Source organism: Paroedura picta, chromosome 1 (genome assembly GCF_049243985.1).
Source record: "Paroedura picta isolate Pp20150507F chromosome 1, Ppicta_v3.0, whole genome shotgun sequence".
Taxonomy (NCBI): Eukaryota; Metazoa; Chordata; class Lepidosauria; order Squamata; family Gekkonidae; genus Paroedura; species Paroedura picta.
Genome location: NC_135369.1, coordinates 72,761,028 through 72,782,996, shown reverse-complemented (window position 1 = coordinate 72,782,996; position 21,969 = coordinate 72,761,028). Strand labels below are relative to the sequence as shown.

Genomic DNA, 21,969 nt, shown 5'->3' with positions numbered 1-21,969 from the left:
CAAAAGCCTTGCATAAAGAAATACAGTAGGCGAAGGTTTCTTTCCTGGTACTGATGGGAAACCTTGGGCTTTTCCACATGGGGGTGGGGGTTCCCCACTGGTTTGGGCCCCATACAGTTTCAGTTTATTCTCTGATTTGCACATATACTTTTGTGCCTTTAGTTTTTGCTTCATCCCTTCCATCCCCCCCCCCCCCAAATTCTGGAAGCTGATTTTGAGCCACCCCTTTCTTGTGTGTAATATTTCTGTCTGTTTTCTTTGTCCTCCATGCTCCCCCACCTCAGCAGCTTGGGGCAACTCCCCCAGACTACTTTTTGATAAGTGGATTATCATCATTATCATCAAACAACTCCTTTTCCCTGCCCCTGCCTGAAGACAAGTGATTTTGTTTTCAGTTTTTTAAAAGGCACTGAATATTGATATAGCATTGTAATAATAGGTTTAGCGGGGTCTCTGAATTCCTGGTCTTCATTTTTTTAAGTCTCTAGCTCTTTGTGATGCCACCAATGATAACAACTCCCACCTTTGAAAATCCTGATTAAGGAAAGTGCAGAAGAAAATAAACTGATACCACAACTGTGAAAATGTACAGATAGGGCAAAGGTGCAGTAGAATCATGGCCAAACTGCTCCCAGTGCTTGTCGATGGACTGCCAAGAGTAAGTCAAATACAGGGAAAATACCAGAAAGATATCAAAAGAAAAACCTTTGTTGCTTGATTTCTGCATGTAAGGCTGCTGGCAAAGGGGCAGCAACAGCCTTACAGCTTTGAACAACTGCCAATATAGGTTTCCTCTTGAAGGAACCTTCTATTAAAAACAGAGAAAGATCAAGCAGAAAACAATACTATGTAGGTTACCTTTCAGAAGCATTCCCAGAAAGCGGGCACTATCATTATTGCAAATTCTCATTGTAATGGGATCAAGTTCAATGTTTAAAAATAATACAGTGGGGAGAAGGGGGTGGACAGGAGGAGAAGTGAATAGTAGATACGTATCTATAACAACACCACTGGAGGCAGTAAGGGAGAAGGAATCTGACTTGAATCCCAAGCTTCCTCATTGGACAACCGCAAATGGCCTTCCAAGGGGATCTGCTCCTTAAGAGGCAGATTCTTATGTAAAAGCTTCGTTATTCCACAGAACTTTAGGAGGGCTGGAGCAGCATTTTTCTCAACTGCAAGGAGCTTGGGATGCAAGTTTGAAGAGAGTTAAAAGCACTGGGATGCTGTGATTTGGCAAACTAAATAACAGGATGAGATGAGTAGTAGCAGTATTTTAGAAAAAGAGAACATTTTGCATAAATGTAGGCTTGACCCTCCATTTATTTTCAATCAAGGCTGCACTTACCTGGAGAGTAAACCCGAGTAATCACAAGGCAACTTGCTTCTAAGTAGGACTGCCAACTCCAGGTTCAGAAATACCTGAAGATTTAAGTGTGAAGCCTGGGACAGTGGGCTTTAGGGAAGGGGAGGACCTGGGTAGGGCATAATGCCGTGCAGACCATTTTCCATAGCAGCCATTTTCTCCAGGAGAAGTGGAATACAAGTCTAAAATCAATCAATCAATCAAACATGTAGAGTGGAGATAAATGATCATTCCAGGAGATTTTCAGCCCCCACTTCGAGTTTGGCAGCTGTATTTCTGAGTAAGCATGCACAGTAATATGTTGCAATAATCCCAACAAAACCTTCAATTTTCAATCATTTATCCTTGCAAAGTATACATAGAACAGGGATTTAGAAGACTGGAAATACTTTGCATGCTGGGAAGACAGATGATTTTTCCCTGGTAAGGCCCCTGCCAATACAAATTTCTATACACAGCTGAGGAAACCAGGAGCATTTCCGCTAGGTTCCCACAAGAGCCATGCTTGGAATCACGTCTGCCCACACACAACAGTGTTTGTATGAGGCTGGAATAATGGATATTCAGTGGTAACTGAAACTGCTAGTGTCTTGCTCTTCCTTCTGCAGATGTGTGCGGCTGTAGATGTTGGGTACACAGAGCTCTAGCAGCTGTAGGAAACATGCAAGCTAGAAGTGATGCATATTAGAAGAGCTATAGTTACACATATCCTATATTACTAATCATCTGCAAGGCAGTTAATCTGTTGTAAATTACAGTCCAGGTATTGCCCTGTGTGTGGATATTTCATTAGTAGGTCTGGGGGGGGGGTAATTTATTTTAAATGATGTACTGGAGTTCAAATCTACTGGAAATTACACCCCACTGCTTTGGAGACCTTTCCCGTGATCGTTTTCCCCCTCTCTCCAGTTGCTACTCCAGTCATTCATTAGTGAAAAGGATGAGTTTCTTCCCTGGAAGGACAATGGGCTTATGTCTAGAAGCTCTCTTCAGTTACAGCCTGTAGCTGATCCCAGAAAATAGTGCCAGTTTCAGCCTTGGCTTGCACCAGGCCCCACAGACTGATACTGGTAGAACAAAGTAGATTGCACCTGCATCTGGAAAGGTAAAGACATGGCTCATAACTCCTTGCTTGGAAAGAGGAAACATGGGAAGTGGGAGATTAATGGACAACACTGGGTCAATGCCACCTGAGCCTCTAAGTGGGTTCTTTGAAAAGTTGAGGCCACTGCTCTTGGCTGATTGAACCTGCAGTTCTCACTTTATCCTACTTGTGGCAACACAGGAAGAAGCCGATTGAAAGAAATGTATCAGGTTCAACCCATATTAAACCCTATTCCTTTCCCTACTTCAGACCAAAAGTCTTGTTAATTATGCAAAGAAAGAGAATGAGCAAGAGGCAGGATTTAGGCCAATGCACATCTTCCCTTCCAGACGTTATCCATTGCAAAGGTTTTGTACTTTTTTGTACTTATAACCTAAACAGCTGCTCCTCCATATACATTTCAATCTCATTCTTCCTTTTAGGAGCTTAAGGCATCCAAACAAGGCTGCTTCCATATGATGAGTATTCTCCACATTGCTTTCATGGTTGCTGTGAATGTAGAAGCATACGTGTTGGCATTAAAACTTCCGCAAAGGGAGCATTCTGTGTGCTTGACTCCCCCATTTCTACGCATTCTCCACCACAACTCTACATGGCTGCTCAGTAGACTAAGGGGCTTTACGCACCGGGATCTTTGTAGCAAATTGGTCACTGAAGGAAAAATCGCCATTTAAAATAGTGGAATTCGTCGTTATGCATACCTGCCTTTGTAGTGGAATCCAGTTGCGTTTTGTAGCGTTTCCCACAGGCTTCCGGTCTCGGCAGAAATCGCTAGAAAGGAAGCGCTATTGCCGAGCTCGTCCCGCCCCTGGCCGTCAAGCAGCCAATGGGCAGCCGTTAGCATGCTCCCAAACAGCCCCTTTCCCTTTAAGAAAGGGTTTTTTTAAAAAAAAACAGACCCATTGCAACGAATCTGTGTTAATTCGTTGCAACGGAGAGACCCATCCAGCTGCCTGGTGTGTTTGAGCTGTCGTTTGATCGTTGCCACGCTCCTTCCGAGTGAAAAAAAAAATCCCCCCCCCCTCTCACGGGCCCGATTTTCGGCTGAATGAATGTGTAAAAAATAAAGTGACTGCTTAGTAGTGTGCTTAGTGACTGAAGTGTGCTTAGTGACTGAAGGGGAGGGACTGAAGCCGGGGAAGCCTCTAAACTGAAAGAGGCTTGCTGGTGCGTTTATCCCCGCTTGCTCGGAGAAAAAAAAAATGGCGATCGCTTCGCCGGAAGATCAGAGAAGAGAGCCAGGGGGAGGGACTTTGTAGAAACCGCAACAATGTTAACGCACAGGTCTTTTTCGCTAGTGTTGCAGATTGGTTGCAGGAGTGTATCGCTTTCCGGAGGGTGAATCCACTTTTGGGGATTTCCCTGAAAGCGCTACAAGGAAGCGCTTTTTGCAGATTGGTTTCAGGTGTGTGGCAGATTGTCGACGACGTTGTGCAAAACAGCAAATCAGTAGCGTTTTCAATTGGCAACCATTGTGCTATTTTGAAGGCATGCAAAAAGCCCCTAATTTTCACAGCTGCTATGGTGACTCACCATTCCTTTGTTTTCCTTGTTTGCCAATGTGGTATAGCCACACTCCAGCCATCTTGCAGCTCTGCATCCTTGTTTCTTTCAAAGTGATTAGAACAAAACTACCTGCACCTCCTATCTCTACATGAAAAAGGACTGAAAAAAACAGTCTTGCAAACACTCTACTGTCACCTACGACTATAAGAGTATCTCCTGCGAAACAGAGAGCTTGTACTCTGGTATCCATCTACTGCTTGGTGCCTGTGCTGACATTTAGAGGCTCCACTTAGTTGTTGTGACTCCTGATTCTTTCCAAAGAAGAATAAAGCAGAATTTGGAAAGTGTCCAATGAAGATGGGGGAAATCTGAAATGAGGATTATTACAGTATGATGTCATGTAGAAGCTCTAAAAAAGGAAATCCTGTTTCAAAACTCAGGTGAACACCTGCATAGAAGCAGCCTGAGAGAAAATTACTAGGCCAAGGTCGCCAGGGAGTGGGGATTTGAGCCCAGCTTTCCCTGGTTTTGGTCTAACATCCAGACCACCATGCCAGCTGCTGGCTGGCTGCCTGTCTGCCTAACCAGGGTTTTCAACGCAAAAGATGTTCAGAGGTTGTTTGCCATTGCCTGCCTCTGTATCATGACTTGAGTATTCCTTGCAGCTCTCCCATGCCAATATTAGCCAGGGCCAGCTATTCTTAGCTTCCGAGATCTGATGAGATTGGGCTAGCCTGGACCATCCAGGTAAGGGAATAAAGTCTTATTGGAGTGTCACACTTTTGCAGAGATCAGCCCAGACTGCTCCTTAGAAGGCCAGATCCTGAAGATGAAACTCAAATACTTTGGCCACCTCATGAGAAGGAAGGACTCCCTGGAGAAGAGCCTAATGCTGGGAGCGATTGAGGGCAAAAGAAGAAGGGGACGACAGAGAATGAGGTGGCTGGATGGAGTCACTGAAGCAGTAGGTGCAAACTTAAATGGATTCCGGGAAATGGTAGAGGACAGGAAGGCCTGGAGGATCATTGTCCATGGGGTCGCGATAGGTCAGACACGACTTCGCACCTAACAACAACAACACATATGGTGAGTTTGTGCAAGAGGATGAGATCAATGATCAGACCTATGATCCAATCTACCCCATCACGAAAGCTTTAATTTACCAGACCCTGGAGGGCATGGTCTTCAGTTGGTTCTTATTATGAATACAGCTGACCCCAGAGGATGGCTAAACGTATTTTCCAGCGCTGATCTGAAGATTCACAACTTTGTGCCCTGAAGTTAGGGGACTAGGCTGAAATGTTTTGTTTATTCCCTTCTGTGAGAAAGGAAAGAGTTCACATGCACAGGGCTATTTTCTCTACCAAGGCAAAATGGGCCTGGTGAGCAGATCTTGGCAAAGAGGAGCTTGTTTGTTTATTTCTTTGAGGCAAGGAAACCATCTGATTACCTCCCTGAGTCTTTGGTTTGCGTAGTCTGATGAACACAAAGGGGGACCCTTAGTTTAGACTTTTCCCAATCCCTGGGGATCAGTGGGAATTATTGTTTTGTAAATCCTCAAGGGTGGAGGGAGGTTCATGTGAGTATTTTTCTTCAAGTTCTAGCACAATTTTTGTTTTCTGCCCACTGTAGGTGTTTGCTGCCAGACACACTAATCTGTAGCAATACAAGCTGATTATGTCCTTTCTTGGACAAACAAATATTCAGCAGCAAAATACATGGATTGATATTAGGTGGTTTCAAACAGCAGACAAGGGAGGGGATTTCTTTAATCCCACTAGTTTCTAGGCTTCTGTTTTATGTCCTTAAACCAGGAATACTACCTGTCTTCTGGACAGAGTCTGTGTGGCCTGAAAAATCTGTGCAGTTTTGCCTTCACTCTATGCTGGAGTAACTTTCAGCTGCTGATTTCTCCTTGCTGTGCAGCTGCTGAGGGCAGAGAACCTCTGTTTATGAAAAACGTAGTTGTGGCAATCCTACCTAAACACAAGGTCCAAATCTCTCTCAATCACTCTGAGTGCTTTATAATGTAAAAAAAAAATACATCTGGAAAATTGCTCACAGATCTTTCATGTTCATCTTCCATTTTCGATGGAGCCCTACAATGGGACTGTGCCGGTGCAAGCCAGCTGTGGACAAGATTATTTTCAGCTAATAGCTATCTGAGGGGGGCGCCTCTCCCCCTCCAGAGCTAATACACAACAGTTTTTCCTGCTCACACTGTCACATGGTCTGGAGGCAGGCATTCCCTTTTCCCTCCGTTCCTTTTTTGAAGATAGGGGCTTTCCAGCTTAGTTGTACTTTTTTTTTTTTGGGGGGGGGGTCTTCATTCTTACCCTACTGATGTTTTTTTCTGCCACTTATGGTGTCTCGCATGGCATTCAAGGCACTTTTCAAGAAATGCACAAAATGTGCAACCAAAATGACCCATAGTAATGAGTATGAGCTTTGCCTCATATGTTTGGGAAAAACATAATGTGATCACTTGCAAAATCTGCCTACGGTGCATTTGGACAGGGCATCCCAAATAAAGGCTGTGCTAAGGGGAAAGGCTCCAAGTCACTTCCTTGTCCAAGTCACTTCCAAGTCAATTCCCAGTTCGGAACCTGTGAAACCATCTTCCTTGAGACAGTCAGCCTCATTGGTCATAGAACCAGAGCCCTATTTCAGCCCATCCTCCATTCAATTGGTTCCCATGGCTCTGATATCCAAGAAGGCTTCACACCCACCTAGGAGAGCCACTTAGTTACTCCTGCCTCAGAAGCAAGTCATCCTCAGTCTCCATCCTTCTCTGTTCCAATCCATTCCTCCTGAGAACCCCTGTCCAAAAGACAAAAGAAAGTGAATTTTAAGGAGAAATCTGGCTCTGCTTCCAAACATCGCAAACATTCATTGTCCTCCTCAGCACATTTCTCCAAAGAGCAGAATATCATTCTCATGCCCTTGCACACCCCATCTCCTCACTTGGGGTCTCCCATCAGGTCACTGTCAGGATTTGAGGAAGGGCAATCCAGACTGCTTGAAGGGCAGCTGGCATGACCCGCACTGGCCATGCTTTCATCATGGCAATAATATTGTCATTCTCAATGATCCTCACAATATATGTCTCCACCACAATTTTGCTTGGAGTCTTCCTGCCAGATTCAATGGATTGGGGACATCCCTAGATTCTCTGCAGGAGAGAACCTTCCTGCCCCCGGATGGGGGCAAGCTTATTAAGATGCATGCCTTTTTTTGAAAGAGTTGGCAGTCAGCCTATACAAGTCGATTAAGCCTTGTGGCATCTATCATGACTGTCATTCCCTTGGCTAGATTGCACGTGCATAGTTTTCAGCTACTTGGAGGCTGTGTACAAAAGTATCAGAATCTCCTTGAGGGCTATTTGTATAGCAAGAGTCCTGAATACTACAGCCAGCAGCCTAAACAGAGCCTGTCTTACCAATCAAGGGTCACTGATTCAGCCCAAATATCTTTAGAGAGTGTTTGAGATGGGCGATGCCCCTCTTTGACATGTATGAGACAAGAAAGGCACCACAAATTTGTTCCCTGGCAGGTAGGGCGATGCATTCTAAATCTCTTAGTTAGGAAGCTGTGCTTCTTTCTTCCTTCCTTACCCTCTTGATCAGGATTATTAGGAAGCTGATAACAAAGGGTTTGGGTTGTATTCTGATAGCACCTTTTTGGCTATGCCAAATTTAGTTTTCCAAGCTCCTCCATCTTGTACGGTCAGAATAAATCACCCTTCCCCCTGCCCCAGATTTGTTGATGAGGGGCCATATTCTGTACCATGTGTCCCACTTACACCTCACAGCATGAGAATATGCCTATAAAACTGCAGTTTTCACCTGAGGTGCATGATATACTAGTCCAGGCTAGAAAGTCTTCTACCGTGTACTCATACTCCAGGAGACAGATTTGGTTTGAGTCCGGGACAATGGGTTGTCATTTTCATCTTGGCATACCTGCTTTCCCTACATTCTAAGGGATTGTCTGTATCTTCTATAAAGGTCCACCTAGCAACCATTTCAACATATCCTAAGAGTGTAAGGATTTTTCTCCATTTACCCATAAACTATCCCAGTGATTTCTCTGATGGAATATGCATGCTGGCAAACTCCTTGCATGTAGATAGCAGAGTACTCAAGGCTAAGCACAATGAGAGCAAAACCTGCTCTATTGTGATTGCAGGTAAGAAAATAACAAACACAATTAAGCAGGCTCCAGGGAGTACTGCTTAGTCTGATACAGCTATTTAATTATAAGAAATCCAGCACTGATAAGATAGGTAGAAATAGTGAACTATTCTAGACTAAGCAGTATAAGATGGACAGAGATACAAACCCCATGATTGCATTTCTTTCTCAACGATGTAGTCTTCTATGAGAAAGACAAAGAGTTGTAAAAGGAGGAGGAAGGGACCAGAATTCTCCGAGAGCTATCAGTCTACTTCAAAGGAGACACTAAGGGCCATTCCGCACCAAGATCTATGTTGCAAATTGGTTTCGGAACGAAAAAAAGGCATTTTAAATAGTGGAATTCGTCATTATGCATACCTGCCTTTGTAGTGGAATCCAGTTGCGTTTCTATCGTTTCCCACAGGTTTCTGGTCTCGGCAAAAATCGCTATCCAGGAAGCGATATTTGCCGAGCTTTGTCCCGCCCCTGGCCGTCAATCAAACGAGCAGCCAATGAGTGGCCGTTATCATGCTTCTGAAAAGCCCCTTTCCCTTTAAGGCAGGTTTAAAAAAAAAAACAACACACGTTGCAACGAATCTGCGTTGATTTGTTGCAACAAAGAGACCAATCTAGCTAGCAGGTGGCATGTGAGCTGCCGTTGCCACGCTCCCCCCGAGTGAAAAAAAATCCACCCAGCACGAGCGTGATTTTCGGCCGAAAATAAAGGGAAAAATAAAGGGAAAATAAACCAGCAAACGGGGCTGTGTGGTGCTTGGTGACTTAAAACAGCTCTGGGGAGGGACTGCAGCCAGGGAAGCCTCGCTGGGTGAATGAAGGCTCGCCAGTTCGTTGATCTCCACTCACTCCGAGAAAAAAAAATGGCGATCGCTTCGCAGGAAGATCAGAGGACAGAGCCAGGGGGAGGGACTTTGCAGAAACCGCAACAATGGTAATGCACAGAACTTTTCCGCTAGTGTTGCAGATTGGTTGCAAGAGTGTAGCGCTTTTCGGAGGGTGAATCCACTTTTTGGGATTTCCCTGAAAGCACTACAACGAAGCGCATAACTTGTGCATAACTGCATTTTTGTAGCGATTACAATTTGCCACACTCCTGCTACAAAGAATCTGTGCGGAATGGCCCTAATAAAAGATCAGTGAGTAAGCAGGAAGTTTAGGGGCCTGGCTTATATTACCCTAAACTAAGCATAGTCCTCACTGAAGGCTGAAACTCAGAGACGGTACAATTTGCTTCTCTTCTAACATTCTCAAGGGCTTGCTCAGTGTGTTTTCCCCACTCCTCACATTGTTCTGCAGTGGTCTCTCTTGTTGGCTGAGTTAATGAAGGCCCCTCTGAGCCTTTGCTTTGCACCCCATGGCATGCTCTCCTGAAAAGTGGCTTACTGGCAGTTACCTTGGCAAGAGAAATGAGCAGATTAGCAGCTCTGAGAATAGAACCCCCATTCCTGAAGGGTTTTAACTAAAAGGCTGTGCTTAACCCCAGTTCAGAGTTCCTTCCAAAAGTGGTTTCTAAGTTTCACTTGGCACAGGAGTTAGTGTTACTAGTGTTCTTTCTATCCCCAGATTCTAAGGCCAAGAAAGCCCTTTGTACTCTGGATATCCAGAAGGCTCTGTTGTACTATAGTGAGAACAAGACCATTTCAAGTAGATAAGGCCTTGTTCATTAGCTGTTGGGGCCCACAGAAGGGAAAGGCTCCTTCTTCTCAGTCTCTTTCTAGGTGGGTCTTAGCTGCCATCTGTTCCTGTTATTTAGCAGCTGGAAAAACCTAGTGGTTAAGGCACATTCTATGAGGGCACAAGGTTCCTTGGCTGCTTTCTATAAGAGCGCCCTACTTCTGGATATCTGCAAAGCTGCAATGTTATTGGCAGAAGACACATTTGTGAAACATTATATGTTAGAGCTGTAAGCAAGAGATGATGTGAGCAAAGAAATTCTCCAGTTGCTTTTCCAGTGAAACCTTCACATCACTTCCTTCAGTGAGTATCTTGCTAATGTCTCCATATGGAGCTGCATTATAAATGGAAGATGAAAACAGTTACGCTTACTGTAATTATTGTTCATCAGCATCTTCTGGGCAGGCGCACATTCCCTCCTTCCGGCCTAGGATTCCCAGATCAACCCATTCTGCCAGTGGATGATGGGAGGAGCTTTCCAGGAGCTCCCTGACATGCTGACATCAGCTGGAAGTGACATAGGAATATCAGAGGCATTGGGAGGCAATGCTCTCACTTTGGGGCAAAACTTTATGATAGAATTTATTTCAAATCATAGAATTTGCCCCAAACCCAAAGCATCACCCCACCCCCCGATCTCAGCATACCAATTTCATTTCTTGGTAATGTCAGTATGTCACAATGTTCTTCCAGGTTTGGGGGAGTTGGGGGGAGTTTGGGGTCAAGGTGCATCCAGAAAACAGAGAACTCCTGCTTGGACCATTAGGCCTGGCAATCCTAATCCTGCCCTGCTGTGAATTCTCACATGGTCATACCTTAGTAAGGTGATGTGTTTGTGGTGGTCTGGTAAGATTTGCCTACCTCCAGAGTATGTGACAATTTGGGCAAGAAAAGCCATTGCTCATTGGCTGTGGAGAGGGAGGGGTGCCCCCTCAGATAGCTTTTAGTTGAAAATGTTTTGTCCACAGTTGGCCTCTGCATGCATAGTCTCAATTTGTGTCTGCACAGAAGTCATCAAAGAACAAGTTACAGGTAAGCAAACTCAAATAGTACATCTCACACTTGAAAAACCTCCCCATTACCTTATTATCCCTTTCAATCTGGACTGATGGGGGCAGGATCATAGCATCAGGCCTCTTGTCCTATCTCTATGCATTGAGTCTATGGTCTGAGAGGCACACGTATTCTGCACACATGTAGGCTCTATACTTGTGGCTGAAAATCCTATATTATTTTCATTTCAAAATCAAAAACATTTCAAAATCAGAAATTTGCCCAACTTGCAGAATATATCCCCGTCACCCAAACTGGATTTTCTGGTTGTGTCAGATGAAAGGAATAAAGGATTAGTGTTGAATTCTAGATCACTGTTCTACTAGTGTCTGCTTATAGTGCTGGGCAGTCTAAATTATACCATGTATTTCCTGTCCAGTTTTGACTGGCAACTTGATGTCAGCCTTCCTGCTGAGTAGACCTCATCTTTAGTCACCATTTCTTATAATTCCATTACTCGGCATCTACTAGCTATTGAGCAAGAGTTCTGTAGCAGAAACAGTGCTTGAGGGGAAAAGTTGATGCACAGGTCATTGAGTTGTTTCCTGGTCTGCACAAATTTTACAAATTTTACAGAATGGAAAAATGGGCAAATGAGAACAAGATGCAATTTAATAAAGATAAGTGTAAAGTTCTGCATCTGGGTCAGAAAAATGAAAAGCATGCCTACTGGATGGGGGATACGCTTCTAGGTAGCACTGTGTGTGAACGAGACCTTGGGGTACTTGTGGATTGTAAACTAAACATGAGCAGGCAGTGTGATGCAGCGGTAAAAAAGGCAAATGCCATTTTGGGCTGTATCAACAGAGGCATCACATCAAAATCACAAGATGTCATAGTCCCATTGTATACGGCACTGGTCAGACCACACCTGGAGTACTGTGTGCAGTTCTGGAGGCCTCACTTCAAGAAGGACATCGATAAAATTGAAAGGGTACAGAGGAGAACGACGAAGATGATCTGGGGCCAAGGGACCAAGCCCTATGAAGATAGGTTGAGGGACTTGGGAATGTTCAGCCTGGAGAAAAGGAGGTTGAGAGGGGACATGATAGCCCTCTTTAAGTATTTGAAAGGTTGTCACTTGGAGGAGGGCAGGATGCTGTTTCTGCTGGCTGCAGAGGAAAGGACACGCAGTAATGGGTTTAAACTTCAAGTACAACGATATAGGCTAGATATCAGGAAAAAGTTTTTCACAGTCAGAGTAGTTCAGCAGTGGAATAGGCTGCCTAGGGAGGTGGTGAGCTCCCCCTCACTGGCAGTCTTCAAGCAAAGGTTGGATACACACTTTTCTTGGATGCTTTAGGATGCTTAGGGCTAATCCTGCGTTGAGCAGGGGGTTGGACTAGATGGCCTGTATGGCCCCTTCCAACTCTATGATTCTATGATTCTATGATTCTATGATTCTATGATTCACTTAGTCCCCCCCCCCCCATGTACTTTGTTAAAACTAGGAAATCTGAGAATGTGTTCAAAGAATGTTGTTGTTATGTGCGAAGTCGTGTCCGACCCATCGCGACCCCATGGACAATGATCCTCCAGGCCTTCCTGTCCTCTACCATTCCCTGGAGTCCATTTAAGTTTGCACCGACTGCTTCAGTGACTCCATCCAGCCACCTCATTCTCTGTCGTCCCCTTCTTCTTTTGCCTCGATCGCTCCCAGCATTAGGCTCTTCTCCAGGGAGTCCTTCCTTCTCATGAGGTGGCCAAAGTATTTGAGTTTCATCTTCAGGATCTGGCCTTCTAAAGAGCAGTCAGGGCTGATCTCCTCTAGGACTGACCGGTTTGTTCGCCTTGCAGTCCAAGGGACTCGCAAGAGTCTTCTCCAGCACCAGAGTTCAAAATCCTCAATTCTTTGTCGCTCGGCCTTCCTTATGGTCCAACTTTCGCAGCCATACATTGCAACTGGGAAGACCATAGCCTTGACTAAACGCACTTTTGTTGGCAGGGTGATGTCTCTGCTTTTTAGGATGCTGTCTAGATTTGCCATAGCTTTCCTCCCCAGGAGCAAGCGTCTTTTAATTTCTTTGCTGCAGTCCCCATCTGCAGTGATCTTGGAGCTCAGGAAAATAAAATCTGTCACTATCTCCATTTCTTCCCCATCTATTTGCCAGGAATTGAGAGGGCCGGCTGCCATGATCTTTGTTTTCTTGATGTTGAGTTTCAAGCCAACTTTTGCACTCTCCTCCTTCACCCGCATCAACAGGCTCTTTAGTTCCTCTTCACTTTCTGCCATTAGAGTGGTATCATCTGCATATCTGAGGTTGTTGATATTTCTCCCTGCAATCTTGATCCCAATTTGTGACTCCTCTAATCCCGCATTTCTCATGATGTGCTCTGCATACAAGTTAAATAGGCAAGGCGACAGTATACAGCCTTGCCGAACTCCTTTCTCAATTTTGAACCAGTCAGTGATTCCATGTTCAGTTCTCACTGTTGCTTCTTGACCTGCATATAAATTTCTCAAGAGACAAATAAGATGCTCTGGTATTCCCATCTCTTTAAGAACTTGCCACAATTTGTTGTGTTCCACACAATCAAAGGCTTTAGCATAGTCAATGAAGCAGAAGTAGACGTTCTTCTGGTACTCCCTAGCTTTCTCCATGATCCAGCGTATGTTGGCAATTTGATCTCTAGTTCCTCTGCCTCTTCGAAATCCTGCCTGTACTTCTGGAAGTTCTCGGTCCACATATTGCTGGAGCCTAGCTTGTAGGATTTTGAGCATAACTTTGCTAGCATGAGAAATTAGTGCAATGGTGCGGTAGTTTGAACATTCTTTGGCATTGCCCTTCTTTGGGATTGGAATGTAAACTGACCTTTTCCAATCCTGTGGCCATTGTTGAGTTTTCCAAATTTGCTGGCATATTGAGTGTAGCAAAGAGTGTTCAAAGAATATACCTTTTAAAACAGGAGTTCATTACAGAACAAAGGTGGTATACCTTTACATTATCATAACAAAACGAACATTGACTCTCAGAAGCTTACACCCTGGAAATCTTGTTGGTCATTAAGATGCTACGGTTCTCAAATCTAGCATTACCACAAATTGTACCTGTACTGTTAATTGAAAAAGGTTTTCTTGCAGGCCAGCTGTAATAAAGTCTCTCTTTGTGTTCCTGGCATTAAATGCATGACTCTAGACAGTGGCATACCTACCCTACTTGGCACCCAGGGCAGCTGGGTGGACAGGGCTTGGGGACACAGGGGCAGGCAGAGGGCTGTGGTCACTGGACAGAAGAAGGCAAGCAACAGTGGATACAATGAGTGAAAGGCCCTGACCAGGGAGGGTCAGCTCCAGTTGGGCACATCCTTGGAGCAGGTGGCATGCTTCCTTACCTTGGCTGTGGCATGCAGGTCATCAGGCTGGCTTTGCTCTGGGCAGAAAGTTTATCTGAGCAAGAGCTCCAAAGGGTAGGTGAGAAGGATAACCTCAGTTTTACATGTTATGATTTTTAATGAGAAAAATGTTCATAATTGTGGCTCAGGATGCTTGTTTGTGTGGATGGCCAATATATTAGAACAGGTAATACATCTCTATAAGTTTCAAAGATTTGTTTGTCCATGTGTATCATACAGGTGCATACATTGCACAGCCAGGATTGAGTAAGGCTGTCTGCCATGTCTAGTGCCTGCTACTGTGTAATGTTTAAAATAGCTGCACCACCACTGGTGATAGATTAACCATAGCTCTGGATGGCACCTGCTGGGAGTTTACTCTGGTGACTCATCACTCAGCCTTCTATATACAAACCTTTTTATCAGATTGACCTGTATCGTCTGTCAACAAGGAGCTGAGGGACTTGTAGGACAAAGAATCAATTTACAAAAAAACTCAAACCTACATGACTGAAGTAAATGAGCCATGCCACATATCTCAAGAGAAGGATAAAAATGGGGGGCTCACCACCACCCAAGGTCACAAGTCTTTTGACCTAGAAGAAAAATTGCCCCCAGCCTTAAACAGGCACAGAGGAAAGCATGTCTGCTGAGCTTTTTGTGAATCACAAATGCTCACAGATCTTAACAGGCCAGCTGTTAAAACAATAGCAGGGCTAGTGGTAGGGTTGATGCTGACTAGACAGCAACAAAAAATGATTGTGGTTATTATGATGGCCCCATCCACTTCCCTCCTTGAAAGGCAGGTTTTCCCTCCATTTTTCTTTCCCTTCTGCTACTGAGCCACCCTAATTATGTATTTCCTTCTTTCCTGAAGAATTTTAGCTGTCCCACTGTCACAGTATAATATTTGGGCTGTTAATTCAGCCCAAGAACCCACGGGAAAGAGTGGGAGTCCCCTTTGACTTATATCACTTAAATGGCACTCAAAAACTTTTCTATTCCAAACTACAATAGAACTATTCCAAAATATTTTATTCAACATAGAAGGGAAAGGTCAGGTGAAATCAGAGGTAAAGTTTTGAGGTAACTCAATATAGATAACTATGAGGTAAAATCAATACATGTATAGACTTCAGTTCTTATATTTCAGGCTAATGAGAGTTTAAGCTATTCATTTTACTTAAAATCTCTATGTTGAGAGGCTTTTGTTCCAGTGTTTCCCCAAACACTCTAGTAGACTGTCTTTGAATACTCTCTGGCCCTTTTGGTTTCCATGAGGCTGAAAGACTCTTTCCAGTATTCAAATCTCCTTCTCTTGAAACACCAATAATTGATTTGAGTTCTTAACTGATTTTTAAAGTCTCCGAAGGCAGTTTCTAACCACACCAAACCAGGGATCTCTACACTCTTCAGAACGCACTCACTGTTTGACAGGGTAGGCATTTTTCTTCTCTCTCTAGATCTTTCCCCTTTTCTTGGCCTAAATGGGAATCTCTGTCTAACTACCCGTTTGTCCTTGCCAAATTTCCCAGTTCTCCTATTTGTATTAGACAGCTCTCAGTCTGAATGAATTCTCCTCAGCATACAGTTCAGCAATCTTTTCTCTACTCGACTGATGCTAACCAATCCAATTGTTCGGAGCAGCCTGTCACTCAAAGCTATGTTTCTGTGAAGTAACCCTTTACAGTCCTTTATTTGTTTGTCTAGCACTTATTGTCTAGCTATTTTGATAAAAAGTATAGTTGGAAAAGGTGTGTGTATGTATGAGAGAGGGGGGGAGAGAGTCTATAGTAACATTCTGTTCTAATATATAATTCATCCAGAACATCTAAAAGAGGTGCAAACTGAATTGGTATACATATTTTAATAATAATGTATAGTAATTAAAAATAAAAATTATCTGATTTGATATGTTTATTTAAAACTCACCCAAATTGCTCAAAATGCTAGAATCACAACAATCAAAATGCTAATTAAAACATTAGTATACAACCCACATGAGTATTAAGTAATATCATGAACAAAATGTCACTTGTGAGAGGGGAAAACAAAGCTAGGAGGAGGGGAAAATGAGGAATTCAACTGCTAAAAACTTTTAAAAAGCAGAAAAAATATGCTGGCTGCTAAAAGAACAGACATAGTGCCAGGTGAATACCTTTCAGGTTATTGTTCCACGTGAAGCCACTGCTTCCCCAAAGGATCTGTCTGTAGTAGATTTAGAACACAGGAACCTACAGAAGGGCCTCTGACTGTGATCTCAATGGCTGAGCAGATTTGTATGGGTGGAAGCAGTACTTTAAGTACTCTTGTCTCAGACAGTTTGGCACTCAGAATTGTAACCAGAAGCAATCTGGAAGATGGAGATTAGTGCTCACTCAGGCCGATTCTGCAAGGGGAAGACACCCCAACATACTGCTCAACCAGTGTTGGGAGAAAATCCTGACTCCACATGACATCAACACTGTCCAGGGACTGGACCGGCACTGGCCTGACCCAGGCTCTGAGAAGCCGCAGGGCGAGGGAATGTGCATATCTTCAGAGTTCTGGTAGGCAGCCAGGGCACCAACTAGGCCTCTGCCAATGGATGGCCGAGTTCCGTGGCAGTAACTGTAACAGGCCCTCCTGACTTACTGCCGCCCGGCACCCTCATGCGACTATAGTGCTTCAGGCCACATCAGCGGGATGGTACAATGTGTGATGCCTTGCAGACTGGCACACTGTCTTCCACAACCAGTAGCACTATTCATAGTCTAGGCTTATGCCAAAGCCAGACACTGTTAAAAACCTGACAAGACACTGCTGAAAACCCCCCTCCTCAGCTTGTCCTTCACTACAAGTTAGGAATGACAGAAACCGCCTGAAACATGTATTGCTCTCCTCCTTCTCCTCCACTCCATTGTATTGCTGATTCAGTGGCCTGGCAGAAATCTGTTTGTCCAGGGACTCCTGGGAGAACTCCTTTGTCTCACACCCATGACTCATGCTTAGCCCCTCTGCCAAGGGAAATCTCTTCCCCAACCTCAGCAACTAGACCTATTGAGACATGATGGTTCCCTTTCTTAGACCCATTAACTCCTTTGTCTGAGCCCATCAACACCGATCTCTGGACCTGGCCAGGGCATTGCCCAACATCCTGTTCCATGGAAAATTCCATCATGTGCTTACCTGGGTTACATCACGTAGCCCCCTCCCCAAAATATATATATAAACAGTGGCTTCACAATGATTTGGATCCATTCAGAACACCCTGCATGCTGGTCATGTTGCTGCTTCCTCTGCCTTCCTGCTCATTAAGACCGGTAATTATACTGAAACCTCTTTTCCCACTCTATTTTTCCCTATCCAACTTATTGCTAGTGTGCTAGATATATTTTTGCCTATTTTGTTATTTTCCTTCTAATAAAGATTGTTACTACTTTTACTATAACTATTTGTGTCTCCCTTGAGTTCTTAAGGGTGTAATCACCTCGCTAAGCAAATTCCCCAAAGCTGAATATACACGTGTGTGTAAGTGCATTTCTGGTAACATCCCGGCAAAACACCAGGAGGTAGTCCGATGCTACACCTGCTGTGTGGAATCAGCTTCAAGGACTCCAGGAAAACAGCCTCAAGGAAGATGGCTTCAAGATCTTGCAGAAGTCTAGGTCAGGCATCCTTAGCCTGTTGGCAGACCTTCAATATGCAAGAGAACAGAGCACCAAGCTGCTTAAAGAATAATATAGTTTTATTTAGAAGAGAAATTGTATAGAAACAGTAGAGAAAAGAGTCCTTAGCAGTCTAACCTGCTTGTTCTGTTTTCAGCCACACAAGACTCACAGGTTCCTACAGATTGCTTACTGGAACCTCTTTTGGCTTATTCACTTCATCTGTGGCTGCCTGACTAAGATTCCCCCACCTCCAGATTGCTCTTTATGTAACAGTATTTCCCTCAAACAAGCATGGAAAATCTCTGGCCCTTGGGTGCTGTTCCAACATCTTTAATCTGTGGCTAGCAGTGACAATGAGATGAAGCTGCTGGTGGCTTTCATTTATTACCATATGGTTTGCACACATACCAGTGACCTTTTTTAACCTCAGAAGCTAGACTGTGAGGGAGAATTCACAACTGCTCCCCTCAGTTCAGCTAAATGGAAAAGGAAAGCGTCATGCCGTTAGTCAGTCACTCCTGCCACTCTCACAATGAGGCACTTTACTTGTAATGTTGCCTGGGATTTCCTAAAGTCTGAGCAGATGAATATGGATGACCTACCAGAGTGCAGAGGCACTACCTTAATAACAAGGCAATTGAAGATTGGAAAACAAATGACGGTTATAAAGGAACATAAAGATGTGCACCATTTCAGGCTGATCTCACTGTGGAAATGTATTCTAAAGTATGTTGAAATGTGAACAATTAACATGTGCTCAGTAGTTTGAGGATGTTTCTTTGAGGCCAGTTCACAGTGAGAGTTTAAGGTCATTACTGTGGTCTCACCCAGGAAACAACATTTGTTGAACTAATGCCTCTTCCAAGGTCATCGTGTTCCATTTTCCATTCCAGCACCATTTTCATCCTCACAGCATGTTAATAACTAGAAAGGGGAGGAATGCATGATCCAAAGTTGATTGGTCTGTCACTTCCTCATTAAATCTATGGAACAGCCATTTCTTCTTTTGCTTCTACCTGAGTAACTTCTTTTACTTAATGGACATCATTCTTGAATTACATGAGGCACCATTAAATGTCAAATAAAAGTGTTTATGCACCACTCTGTTTCTTATAGCCATGTTTCACTTCTCTTTTGACTTTATTATCTTCCTCATAAATGCCACACAACGTATTAAACGCCTGGAGCAACATGGCACTTTGCAACATGCCTTTAGTATCCTGTGTGTATCTCAGTGAAATGGAAAGTGTCATCCCTGCTGCATCCCAGTACAAAAACTGAGTAATATAAATGCTAGTACTTTGTGCCTAGAGCATGCAGTTGTTTTTGTTTATAAGATTGTGATTAGCCATTTCCTTACCAAATGCTGCAAGGATTGTGTATTCATTTCTATCAGGACTTAACAGTGGGTCCTGATCTCATGATGTTGGGGTTTTATACATGCTAGGGTTTTTTCTTCATAAAGCATCATGAAATCATTTTTCACTAACCTGGCCTTGAAGTGAAAGTAAGGGTCATCTTTTTTTTTTTTAATTCAGGTCTGGACAACACTAGAGTAGATTGACTTGGAGTCCCCCAGAAACAGTGTTCCATAGTAAGTTACTATGGGGTGATTAACATTATTGCCTAGGGCTGCCAGAATGCCTAGGGCTGCCACAGTAGTTTCATGATGATATGTGAGAATTCGTTTTGAAATTTGCCTCTTAACCCTTTGTGGCTTTGCTGGCCTTTAAGTCATCACTAGATTATTTAACTTGCCATTTCAGATTGTCATCAGACAATTTTAAACTAGGCAGGCCCACAGGGTACTTCCAGCTTGTGCTTGTGGGATGAGACTTCTGGATTAGAAGAGTCATGCCTCTACACCCGTGTTCCCCAAACCCTGGTGCGGCCTGGTACCGGGCCGTGGAGCCATCGGTACCGGGCCCCAGGGGGGGAGGCGTGGTGCACCAGTGGGCGGAGGCAGTGTGGCGCTCGCTGGCAGGCGTAAACGCGCAGGCACGGAGCTGCCATGTCTGCGTGTTTGCGCCTGCGCGTTTGCGCCTGCACCTCCCCACACACAGCATGGCTAGGCTTGAGTGCCACGCCACAGGGGGGAGGGAGGCACGCCCGCCGGCCTGCCGGTGCCATGTTTTATACCAGATGTAACTTCCAAATCAAAGACAAGGGCAGGCCCACGTAGAGCGAGTTACAGAGGTCTAGTCTGGAAGTAACCGTTGCATGGATCACTGTGGCCAAGTGATCCGAGGACAGGTAGAGCGCTAATAGCCTGGCTTGGTGAAGATGGAAAAATGATACAGGTAATCTCAATACACTAAATTCAGCAGGATTGCATTCTCTTCTTTGTGGTCCCTGACTTTCTGCCAGAGACTTTCCCTGTAAATGAGTAGCATGCAAGAAGCAGAGAAGGCCTATCGAGAATTCTCTCACATTGGCACCAGCCTTCTTGGGTGCCTCCTTGCAAAATGAAAATGGTAGCACTGCTTGCCAGTTTTAGGGCCCCTGTAGCTGCCTGCCCAGTATACAAGTAGTGACCATGTAAATCCCCAATACAGCATGCATTATTTAGTTATTTGGGCACTTAATCAAGTTTAGGGGTTTGGACTGTACATGGAGTGAGCCATCAGTATCAAGTCAGTTCTGGCCACAATTTCTAGATACTGAAGGGGATTACTTATGTTGAAGTTTCCTCTGTCTGAGATCGAAACAGTTTTGCCGGAAGCTATTAGAATCCTGACATGTCAGCTCATTCTCATGGTCACAAAGTTATTAAGGGGAAAGAGATTAGTAAAATGGGCCACTTATAGGATATTATGTAGCCAAGCTCTCTGCACATTCACAGCACCTCCCACAGCCTAACAGAGTGTGTGGGGCTGCCAGGATAGGGTCAGGGCTTTAGGGCACTCCTCCTTCTTCTCATGGCTTTGTCTGAGATCACTCCACATTTCTCTGGTACGTCATTGGCTACTGAGAGCTGATACCATTGCAGCGTCATTCAAATCTTTCCCATACAGGTTATTAGAGTATAATGTATAATTCTGTGCCTGACTGCTTGGGCTGGTCATAATTTATGCTGCTTTTTCCTTTCAATTGCTGTCCAAGCTTGCCAGAAGGTCTTGGATCACACGGCCAAACAAGCTGTTTCACAGAGGACTGTGCTATACTGTCTTCTACAAGAGCCTTTCCTGATGTTACAAAATATATGGATTTTTTAAATGCTACCTGTACATTATCTCATTCTTCTTCAGTGGATTGGCAGGGATTGCCAATCTGCAGAGAGAAATTCTCTTGTGGAATAACCTTCTATCACGATGTGTATGTACTCCATCATCTAAACAGGGAAACGAAACAACCGACAACTAAAGAAGTGTTGTTGTGGTTTTTTTGGGGGGGGTAGGAGGTCCACAAAACAACGTTTTGCTTCAAGAAAGGGGTAGTGAGACTAGTTCCTGTTTTTAAAGATAACATTCTGCCATCATCATTTAAAGCATCTCAGCAGGTGCTGAGAAAGATCTTTCTCTGCCTCAAGCAGCTGCTAGGCAGACAATACCAGCCTAGATGTATTAGTGGATGCATCTGATATAAGGGATTTTTACATGTCCATGGGCATTTGCTAATGCCAGTGAGACTCATAAACCTTTTTTCTGCACAGGTAACTACTGGGGTGGGTAGGTATTTTCTCAATGACAAAATATGCCTTCCTTGCAGAAAAGTGCCCAGATCCCTGCAGAAACTAAGCTGAAACTGACTGGTAGTAGGTGATGTGAAAACCCTGAGACCCTGGAGAGCTGCTAGTAGTCTGCATAGACTGGAGAGCTGCTAGTAGTCTGCATAGACTGGACCACTGCATAGACTGGACCACTGGTCTGAATCGAGATAAGGCGGTTTCATGTGCATTCACGTGTGTGTATACAGCTGTACATTTATAGTAGTGGCTAAGGGCCAAACTACAGGCACAATAGGGAGGTTAGGGAATGAGTCTCCTAAGAATATTTACCCCATAAATACACCAGAGAGGAATAAATACAGATCAGGGGTACAGCACAAGGGGATAGGTGGGAGTTATCATTTACTTCACCAAAATGTTTC

The 21,969-nt window shown here is 44.2% G+C and overlaps 1 long non-coding RNA gene across 1 annotated transcript in view; it reads right to left on the bottom strand.

Moving 5' to 3' along the window:
- The window catches only part of LOC143838583 (uncharacterized), a 48,643-nt gene that overhangs the window by 6,796 nt on the left and 19,878 nt on the right, over window positions 1-21,969 (bottom strand). The window contains exon 2 of the long non-coding RNA XR_013231430.1: window positions 6,707-6,797. This is a non-coding gene — a long non-coding RNA (uncharacterized LOC143838583). The remainder of the gene's footprint in view (window positions 1-6,706; window positions 6,798-21,969) is intronic.